This window comes from Liolophura sinensis, chromosome 11, assembly GCF_032854445.1.
Source record: "Liolophura sinensis isolate JHLJ2023 chromosome 11, CUHK_Ljap_v2, whole genome shotgun sequence".
Classification (NCBI taxonomy): Eukaryota; Metazoa; Mollusca; class Polyplacophora; order Chitonida; family Chitonidae; genus Liolophura; species Liolophura sinensis.
Genome location: NC_088305.1, coordinates 18,262,055 through 18,274,143, shown reverse-complemented (window position 1 = coordinate 18,274,143; position 12,089 = coordinate 18,262,055).

Sequence of the window (12,089 nt, the reverse complement as noted above, 5' to 3'; positions counted from 1 at the left end):
ATAATTATTACGACTATCATTAGGTTCATCGCTAGTGTGTTGGTATTGGTCCATATTATTTCGATTCTGTTGTTTCATCGCGTGTTCATCCCTTTCTGTGTTTTCTGTGAAGCTCAATCTTGTACGCACTGCATCGAGAATTTCTCTACTGTAACTCGCCTGTCTGCGAGGAGTGCCCAGACTTCCATGCACTGTATCAAAAATTTCCCTGTTGTAGCCCATCTGTCCGCGAGGAGTCTACCAAATAATCGAACAGTAAAAAAATTAATCACTCTTTTGTTTGCATAATATGACTATAGTTCTGTAAACATCCAATTAATGCAAAACATACCTTAGTTGTATTTTACATTTAATTGTATAAAGATACTTAATCTATTAACGCTAAACATGAACTCACGTCAGTGTTCGGTGAAAATTGCATTTGTTCAGCCATTCTTCGCAGTGTAAAAATAAATACAACTAGGTAGAATTCTTCTGGAAAATATAGACTGGTAGAAATGATCAGCTAACAACCGTGTTAACCGTTTTAGTATATATGCTTGGTTAGAAAACAGCCACGCGGCGCTACGTACACAGACTCGGACAATTTTCGATTATTCGATTAACAGACGTGAGGGGAAACATCCACGCCGTCATCGGCGGGTAAACTGAGCGAATCGGTAAGTCCATAAACAGAGAGAAAAGTTCGGGTCAACTGACTCAATAATCTGAGTTAATGAATTGAGCTAATTTCATTCAGAAAACTGAGCCATTTGACAGGATCAGCTGAGTTATGAAAGACTCACTTGGTCAGTCATAAAACTCACATAAGTAGTCACCAGACTCATGCATTTAGTCAAAAAAATCACTAAACTAGACAAAATACTCGCTTTCATGGTCAAAAGACTCGCTCATTTGCTCCAAGGCCTCCTTCCGCTGGTCAATGGACTCTCCGCTTGTCAGATAAGTCATTCAGTTAGTCGCATGACTATGCATTGACGAGTCACAGGACTACCTAGACTTGTGATAACGCTGCTCTAATTAACTACTGTCTAACGAGTGACTATAGCCTGTTAGGATTGACCAGCTTCTTCCCACCTTTTTGCTGGCTGTCATGGTGTAAGTGAAGTATTCTTGACTAAGGCGTAAAACACCAATAAGTAAAATAAATACTACAGTCATGACAGTAAGCCATTACACAACAGAATATTGATGTTTAGCACAAATGTTTGTCTTTGTCACTGAATTTTAGAAATATCCATGCATAAACCGAGTCCGGGAAAAAGAAAAAGAGAGATAGCAGTAAAGTGCACTGTCAGTAAAAGAACAAATACAAGCACTGGTACTATCCGTGATCACCATGCATTCTCCTGGGTCCAAATACAAGGTGGCACTGTTCACCAAGAGAAGCTTTAGTGTTCTACATATGGCAGTCTCAGATTTACATGTAAATCCTCTTTTCACACAAAAAGTACAAACTCTCTTTAAGTAGATCGTCAAACGAAATGACATATTTGCTATACTTTGGGTGAAGTGCCAAAAATGTTTATTTATTTAGCAACAGTAGTTTTAGATCACAACATTTATGACCAAAGTTTCAGAAAATGCAATCTCATCTTCTTCAACATCAACTTGTACTTAATATCTCACTAAGGGGACCATCTTTGTTTAAACATTTATGACCAAAGTTTCACATAGTGCAATTCTAAGTTCTTTCAGTCCCATCTTGGTTAACATCAACTTAAATGTATGTTAATATTATGTTGACAATGTGGACATGTTTGTTAAAACAATTACATTTCTAGAAAATACAATCCTAACTTTTGTAGCATCCACTTCATTGGTGCATCAACAAAGTGACCACGTGCATTCTTAACAGTGGAATGAATTTGTTAAACCCTTTAGAGTTTTTCTTACAATTTAACTGTCACAAAACATTATTTGTTTATCTTACACAGCAAGGTCAACACTTTCCTTGGGGTAGTTGAATCATCTGCGAGGTTAAGTATAATATTCTGTGTGAATGTCAACGTATTCATCGGAGAAAGAGGAGTAAGAAATGTTGAACAGGTAATATGCGGCCAGCAAGCATTCAAAACCCTGTACAAGGTCTAGAGGTTTGGCTGCAACTTCATTATCTGTGATTACTGTGAACTCTGCATCCTCAGTAGTAATAGTTCTACTTTAGAACTCTTAAGATTATGCAACGTATTACGCAATGTATGACATAATTTATTACATAGGAAGATGAAGCAAGGCATGACGCAACATATTAGAACGTCATTATCGCGATATGTAAATATATGAATGTTATGATCGCGTAATAAGTTCCAATCGCATACTGCAAGGGGAGATAACTACTATCGCAGAGCGGGCCTAAAAAGTTTGGGTCACGTGATTTGGAACGGGCCAAAAAGTTTGGGTCACGTGGTTTGAAACGTCCAATCGGAGCGAGCTCTCATACTTCCCGCGTTCCCGGGCTTTCCAGAGTTAGTCTTATAGCGTGGAATAAATATGACGTTCGTGACGTGAAGTGTTGTTCAATGTATTGCACAACGCATTACACAACGTATTATGGGTGTTGTTACCGACATCATTCGACCAATCACCGCTTGTTATGAATTTACTCAGCCAATCAGAGGTGGCGTCTTAGAGCCAGCGTGTGTATAAAAGTCCCAACATTTTCGAAGTTTCCTTGCTCCTGATTTATACTTGTCGCACCTGTTACAGGCACAGGTTTCCAGTACGCTGGTTTTTCCTGGACGGCGTCCGGTATAAGTGGCGGGAGCTCCTTAACTCCATGCCACAGAGGAGGAAGCAAGAGAACAAAACTGTTAACCAATAAATAAAGGCACTACTGTTGTTTTCTCTCTGTGTAAATTTCTGTATAGGCAACTCATTGTAATTTTTTAATGCAGATCTATGTATTTCTAATGTAAAGATAACGTTAATCCCTGTAAATAGCTTACTATTTATCCCCTTTCTGTTAAATAACCATGGCAGCATTTGAACCTATAGAAAAAGCTGTAACATTCTACCACAAAGAGGTTAATCCCACTAATTGACTCATGTACATATGTAAATAGTATACCAACGCACTGCTGTTATGTAACCAAAATATTCATGTGTTAAAAAAAAATAATAAAACACTGATTTGATGGGCCACGATATCCGCCAGGAAAGTGGCCCTAAAACCAGTAAATAAACAAAAAAGTTCGGCGGTTGTTCGTGGTATTTTTCTACCTAGGACGACCTTGCGTACTATTTCCTAGAACCATAGTGTTCTTTAAATTGTATGCGCCATTTCACCGATCCGGACACTTAACATATCTCCATTCCTGTTAACATTCCTGGAAGTGAGGACTCCTTTAAACTGGTGAGTAGACCGTTAACTTTATTCCTTTTATTAGATGGTTTAGGCCATTTTTGTTGTTGGTTATAGATGATGTTACGGTATTGAAAACAGCAACAGAAAACAGACTCAGTGACTCAATATTACAATGCAAACAATGGCTTTATATATAAAATGAGACGTACAGTTTACAGACAGTTCAACAACAACATAAAAAAAACATACACATCAGTATTACCGGTCTTTAAAAGTTTCCAGTTCACCTTTGCATCCCAAGGAGCGTGTTCCAGGAGATCCAACGTAAAGACCATGGGATAAACACACAATTCACACAAGTCACAAATTGTCCTAGTCAGGTACTTCGCTAGGATAGCGAACGCGAACACAGTACACAGGTTACACAGAACTGGAACAGTCAAGCCTTTGAATGACGTCACACCCGCAGAGCACAACACAGGGTAAATACAGGCATGGAGGTATAATCCACTTTAGAACAGTCACAGCTCCCGCAGAAGCTCACAAACGAGCCGTTCAGAGACGTAGAGTAATGTCACCTTGTGGCAGAACGAACGTCCTTTGCAAAACTGAAAACTTCAGTTTAGAGTCCTTGACGACCTTGTCGGTCAGGTGAGGTCAGCGTGTTAAACAAATTACACAGTCAACACTGTATAATCATAATAAAGATCCGAACACCAATAAACGTGACTTCCGCAGAAGTTCACATAAACCAGACATCAGTACAACTGTGGTACACAAACGGTGCCGGCATAAAAATCTGTCCTCTCAAATGAAACAGGCATCACCAGCTCATATCAATATAATGGACTCGATACGAGAGCGTCGCACACTCTCCTGGCTCCCAGTGGATGCAGCAAAAATACCTCCACTCTGCACAGAAAACACGGCTTATATACGTCCCAGGTGGATTCAACTATTTTTAAACACAGAATTAACAGCCAATGAACAGCCAGTTAAATAGAGCATTGAACAAGGTGCTTTCCATCAGGTCCGCTCTGTACATATATAACAGGGCCTGTTATGCTTTCACAAAGGTCCGCAGACTAACAGTACATGAAGACGTTAAATAGTCATACATAACAATGATTTAACTCTACTTGAGTTAATACATAGCCACCTTTGAGACTGGCTACTTCTCTGCGATGGACAAACGTTGCTCGTTAACAATGTTTAAGTTAACGACATGTATTAGTGTTTTTTACGACGTCTTCAGTATCCTTTTAGCTAAGGTGCAAACATAGACAGAAAAACAAACAAACAACGTGAGACCATGTAAAACAGTATATGATAAAAAAGTATAAGAACAAAAAAAACAGCCAAAGACGGTAAAATAAAGAGATGGGACTATAGTGTGTAGAGACTCATGTAGAGTCAGCATGCCGCAGGACCCGATCAATTTTGTTGTGGTATTTCCTGAGTGTTGCCAGGGCCTCTTTCAGTTTTTGATTTTCATCGTAAAATTTCCTGTTGAGATCCTGGTAACCGGTCGTGCTGCGTCGCAGTCTACCATACTCCCGCTCCAGCTCTTCAATTCTATCGTCTTTGGCTTTCAGACGTTTGTCCACGGTCTCCTCCTCACCCCTAGACTCGTCGGAACTGTAAATAGAAAGATACACAGTTGATAACCTGCATGACAAAACTTTTTCGACATTAGTAACTGTGAAAGTATTGGGAATGTCTAATGATATTATAGACTAGATACGAGGAAAACACCAACTCACAATTGTAATGATATTATAGACTAGCTAGGAGATAACTTTCGCATAACATATGTCAATTGAGACTGTTGCATTAGTATTAACTCGGCTGTGACGTTACTCAGGCGGGTCAGTAGTGTGCAAATATCTACTTACTTCGTTGAGAGTGACGGAGGTGTTGATTTAGATTCTGGTCGTTCCCCGAACAACTTTTTTTGCCTATCCAATTTGGGTCTTTTTGGAGTCCTTGACGGTGATATGTTTTGGGGCGATGACGGCCCCGGGATACCGTACGCCGCATCCCTGAAATGTAAAGTTAACCATGCTTAAAAAGAACAAATACAACGCGTTATTTACACCATAAACAGTACAACCTTATTCGTCTTTTACTGCGATTAAATACGTAAAACGATAAATGCGTCTTACCAGTCAACGGGGAAATAAGGCGATGAAAACTCGCAAGCTGAGTATCGAAATGGTCCCTTCTCACTCGGAGGTGTTCGTCTGTAACATGTATAACGCTGTATAAATGGTATTGTTTTAAAAATGGATATGTAATGCGGTATATAGTAAGCCTTTGATATGGCCCGTCATGGAATATTTTCTGGACAAAAAAATGAGTTGAAAGTACTAATGGAAATAGGGAATGAGACGTATGGAATAGTTTTAAACAAAAACCACTTCTACATTTCTATTTGCTTTTTTTTAAATTGACAAGTAAAAGCGGAAGGATTGGCGTAGTACTGTAAATGGTGAATCCACCCTTGAAATGTGTGTTTAACGAAATGGATTACCTCCATTAAACATTCAGTCGGTGAAATGGGAAGACTTACACAAATAGGTTAAATTCCACAGGTGTAGAAAAAAAGTTTGCATCGGGGGATCCAATATGTTCAGGAGAACTACAAAAAACATGTATCAGGCGTTATATTTCCATGTGCATCTATACGGTAACGATTTACACACTACACCTAAACCTACTAAACAGACTGAAATAGAGTATGTGGAACGATGTGAATAATAGAACGATGATCTTGACTTTTAAACAAAAAACGTAGCTGTATACTCACCGATACAAATTTCCAGACATGGTGGCGTTCGTGAAGTTTGAGGCAAGGCCTGTACTCTATATAAATTCTGTCAGAAGCAAGTGCCTTGCTCTAACTATGTCCAGCTTATAAAGCCTAAAATTGCGCGCGCAATCACGGCGGGATAAATACCGGCCAATCAATGTACGGTAAACAGGCCATGTTACGCAATGTCATAGCATATTGGCTAACGAAAACAGAGTGCTATGCGCATGCGCTATGACGAATGGTCTTAACGGTGGGATGTTAAAAATGCATAATCACGTGATGTCTTGCAAACGCCTCAACTGCTAATTAACTAAACCGTGTGCTACGCGCATGCGCTATGTCAAGTGATCTTAACACCGTGTCATTAAAAGTTTTCCTGTTTTGTTTTTTCAGAAAAAATGTCTCAAAAAGAATTCCTCGATGCATTACACGATCTGGACGTTGAAGAAATACAAATCAGACGGGCGATATAGGGTGAGGCTTTATTCAAAAGGTCCATATCGTACTCTCTGAAAAAAATATGAAGTAAATGTGTTTTTGAAATAAAAGACGAAGTATAATTTAGGATGTGTCACTTTTGTATGTGTATATGTATAATGGAAAAAAATGCCCATAATCTATAGCCAACTATGCGATATATACAGTAAAATGGAGATGGGAATGACACACGGGATATAACTACCCGCTTAAAAAACCGAAAGGTATCTTTAATTGGGTCACGAAACCTACGACCTAGCTATCGCGTTAATCCACTTTTTTTTAGAGATTTTACCGTGGCCTGTTTTCAAATTTGAGGAAGAATTTGTAGCCGATTTGGAGTTACAATGGGATGACATTTTAAGGGAATGGGGCCCTACACAGGATGTCACGCCCCACAAAAGAAAGCATTCCGTTAGTTCACATTCAAGCACTGACAAAAGGACAGGTGACGAATTCTTCGATGCGTTGCACGAGCTGGACATTGAAGAAATACAAAACAAGACAGGCGACATAGGGGGAGTCTATGTTCAAAGGTCCATTTTGTGCTCTCGAGAAAAATACGAAGTGAATGTTTTTTGTGGTCTAGTTTTCAAGATAATTCGTTTTTAGAGGTTTTACCCATGGTCTGCTTTCAGGTTTGGGGAAGAATTCTTAGCCGATTTGAAGTTACAGTGGGATGACATTTTAAGTGATTGGGAAACTATACAGGATGTCACACCCAGCAAAAGAAAGCGCTCTGATAGTTTCCCACGCAGCCGAGGACAAAGAGACCCGTCCCTGGAGGGAAATACAGCCTTCGACGTCCCAACTAGACATGTGAGTATAAACAGTTTTAACTGGACATTGTTTAAAAATTACAATCATATGTAAAAAGTCCCACATCTGCTTTCTAGTTCAGTTTATAGTCGTTTGTTAAACACTTAAATGCCTATTTACGATCATAGCTCCGTGTTTTAGAGAGTCGGATGATTCTAAACAGGCAATTATGTGTTTTATTCGTTTCCATTACTCGATACATTTTTTCACATATACACATATGTACAGCATAACACGAAGTTTAAGCGGTATAACCCATAAACGCTATATACACATATAGATATATCGCCATATACATATATAAATATATTTATACATCCAAATACAATGTAGATCACAATGTCTTAATTACTCCCAATGACTAGTTCTGTAAAAAATGATCACTTTGGGTTTCGAACCCACTGCTGCACATCGTGTATATGACACAAGTCACACGAAATGTACATGCCAGCCGTGTCATACGAGAGGGGCGGGAGGAGGGGGGAGGTGGTCTTGTGTCTAATACCCATACGGGACCGTGTCAAACGAAGGCTTTATCACCCGCTTAATATAATTGATTCTATAGTCCTTTTTCTCAGGCTTGTTGAGAATTCTGACACGTGTTTTGTCACGCGTGATTTTCCGCTCGTTAAACACGGTCTTTCTGCATAATTTACAAACCACACCAGTTCCAGAGCAAGGACATCGCTTCATCACATTTTTCACCATATCGCATACAGTATCAAAATTGATTACTCTAGAGTTTTTGGCGTTGAGGGTAAAACCACGTACCTTGGTGACTGTCTCCCCTAGCCTAGTCTTGTACGTGTAGTTTCTAGGCCCTCCGCTAGCAAAAATTTTGATGCATTTTAAAGACGCTACATCCAAAGCATATATGTTAATCGATCTGAAGCAGGACACAGCGGAACATCTGCGTTTGAGCACGAACATTTTCCCGGGAGAAATTCAGTACGTTTATATGAAAAAAAGTATGAGAATAGACTCATCCAGTTAACCGACTAATTCCGACGATATGTCTAAACGACTACAGAGACATGCCCCTATTTTAAGCGTTTTGATGAAAACGAAAAGAAAAGTGCATCGAAATATAATTCAAGAAGCGGACAAAGAATTGATTGACTGTTTGTGTGAATGCGGAAAAACGTATTAAAGCGCAACGTGCCAATCACTCAGGCTCAAAAGATGAAATTGTCGAAGCACAAGTGAGGGCTTCAAACTCTGGTGAAAAAAGCATCAGTCAGAAATAGAAAAAGCGACTGTTAATGAAAGGTGAATTTTAGGGAGCCCTCCTAGCTCCATTAGCAGCTTCGGTATTAGGACCTATCGTGTCTGGTATTTTCGGAAATGGAACACGCTAAAAAAATGGCTTTGACAGAACCCAGACTACTGGACTCTTTAAGACAACAACAACAACCCGTAGTCAATAAAACAATTCGTACCATGAACAACCTCGACGAGGATATGAACGCTATATTACAACGAACAGAACTGTCGGAAGGCGATTAGGTGAAACTACAATCAAGCCCTTCAAAAATACATGTCATTTAAAGAAAAGTATATCTCCTTTCAACCGCCTATCGCAGTGAAGATAGCCGACGGCCCAGTCACTCGACCGAAAACCGCCCCCGCAGAACCTATCCCGGACAATATTAAAACAACTATCTTAGGCAGTGTATCTTCGAGCATGAAAAAAAGAGCTGAACTTTTGCTTAATTGGAGTCACGCGGTAACATGAGCTGGAATGATCAAGGAGAATTTGTTGATGGACAATCGAATAATACCCAACAGAAATGTGGTAGATCTAGTGAATGACGTGGTGCGACAACGTCAACATTCAGCGCCGCGTGGCTGGGGAAATTTTTGCCAGAGGATTAACGGACATGAATGTACCGCAAGAACTGGTGGGTAATTAAAGGAGGTGGGAATGAATGACTCGTCGACATCCTGCTCTGGACATAAAGAAACGATCGCCGACAGTCCTATAGGGCCCGCAAATCGTCCCAAGTCTGTTTCAAAAGAGTTAAGCTGGGAAAGTTACTAGTTTATAAAGCGGATTTCATTATCAATCATACACAAGAGGAAGAAACATCCGAGAAGTATGTATTTGACATTACCGAGGAATTCCTCTCTTAACTAAATATTAGAAAACATTTTTCTACTGTTGAAAAAGTATTAAAGACGGATACAAGTGAAGATATTCCATTTGAGTACGGGAGGACCATGGTCACACTACATTTTAGACTGAAAAGATCTCCGAACTTTATTTAAAATGAGGACGCCTTATAACCGTGACTCTAGGAAATTTGTAGAATATTATACGCGGCAAATAAGAAGCGGAATACCCGTGTTCGTCGGAAGCGTAAACTAGAGAGGGATCGGGAGCGTGTTGGGAAGATTGATTCGTAGTGTATTAGCCATCGTTACCAGGGGAGTCAAGTATGTAGGGAAGCAAGCTTTAAAATCTGGTCTTCAGTTACCCTGCGATGTTTTGCGAGGACAAAACGTGAAACGCGCAGCAGCTAGGAGAGCTAGAGAAGCGGGATCTAACTTATTGAATTCAGCTGTCCACGGTATGAGCGATGGTCCGCCAAGAATTCGGCGGAATATAAAGCGTAAAAGAAACGGCAAGACAGTCAGTTCGAGTAGAGCCTGCTGGAGATATCTTCGACTATAAAAAAGAAGGGGAAAATACGGCTCTGATATATCCTCAATCTTACGAATGCGCCAACTCGGAGCTCGACTTATTTTCAGTACCTCCGACGCAGACCAGTGTTGAAAGTGGCAGATGGGTAGAATTTAGACCTATAGCTTCCATAACGGACACCGGGGCTGTAGACTTTACAGTACCCGGATCTGGAGACGACTGCACCGATCTAGCCAACAGTTTCATTTATGTGAAAGCAAAAATAGTGCACACAGACGGTTCACTTTTGGAGGAGGATGGAAATGTGGGACCCGTCAACTTGCTGTTACACTCTTTATTCAGTCAGGTTGATTTTAGCATGAACGACAAGTTAGTGTCCTCGTCGAATAATATTTATCCTTATAGGGCTTATTTGGAAACCTTGCTGTCTTACGGCCAGGAGGCGAAAACGTCGCACTTGTCATCGTCTCTATGGTTTGAGGATACAGCGGGACAAATGGACTCTATGGTTACGAGTTTAGGATTAGTGAAACGAACTGAATTTACGGCTGAAAGTAAAATGGTAGATATGATGGGTCGTCTACATCTCGACATGTGTATGCAAAGTAGATATCTGTTGAACAGTGTCAGTCTCAAAGTACGTCTGGTTAGAAGAAAGGCTGAATTCGCGTAATGACCCGCAGAGAGAATCCTAATTATAAAATAGTACTACAAGACGTGTCTTTGTTCGTAAGAAAGGTCAGTTTAAATCCCGGCGTGTAGTTGAGACACATCAAAACCTTGGAGAAGGGAAAGGCGAAATATCCCGTCCCCCGAGTGGAAACCAAAGTATTCTCAATCTCTGGAGGCCATCTTACTTCTAACCAAGAAAATTTCTTTTTAGGAGATTTGCCGGAACGATTGGTTATTGGATTTGTGGAAAATGCGGCGTTTAACGGAAGTTACACGGCCAATACTTACAGTTTTACACCGTTTAAAGTAAACTTTGTGGCCCTTCACGTAGACAGGAAACAAGTCCCAGCCAAGCCGGTACAGCCCGACTTTAGAAACAACAATTACATAAGGAGTTATTTCGGACTGTTTTCAAACACTAGACAAGCGTACGAGGATGAAGGGAATGGACTCAGCAGAGAAGCGTTTAAGACCGGATATTGCTTATTTTGTTTCAATTTAACTCCAGATTTGAGTGATGGGCATCATTTCAACCTGGTAAAGCAGGGCAGTCTACGTCTCGAACTTCATTTCGCTCAACCGCTACCAGTTACCGTTAACGTGGTTTGCTACGTGGAATTTTCCATCATTATTTACGTGGATCGAGCTAGAAATGTGCTTTGCGATTACAGCGTCTAAAATAAAAAAAATGGATATAAAATTAAATTGAAACCATTTTGAGATCTGATTCTTCCACAAAAAATTTCGTACAATTAATAAATAATTATAATATATATATAAATATATAAATATATATATATATATATATATATATATATATATATATATATATATATATATATATATATATATATAGTATTCCAAGGCATATTACCTAGGGATAAAGTTCCCGACAAAGTAAAGACTTACCCCGCAGCGTATATTTTCAACGAGGACGGGAGTGACAGAGGGGGCTCTCACTGGGTGTCCGTATATATATATATATGTATATATATATATATATATATATATATATATATATATATATATATATATATATATATATATATATATAGACGATCACCGGTCCGGTGAATATTTCGATTCACTGGGGAGAGAACTTCGGTATGAGGAGTTCATAATTTTCATGGACAGATTCTGCAGAACCTGGGACTCTAATTCCACCCGTTTACACGGGGATTTTACCACTGTGTGCTGACAATACTGCGTATGTTACTTATTGCATAGATGTAGAAATATATCGATGGATACCGTAGTTAACATGTTTGACTCTAACGAAAGAAATAACGAAATCCTGGTTCACGATTACATGATAAAACATTTCGGTATACAAGACACTTTGTTAATGGATAACG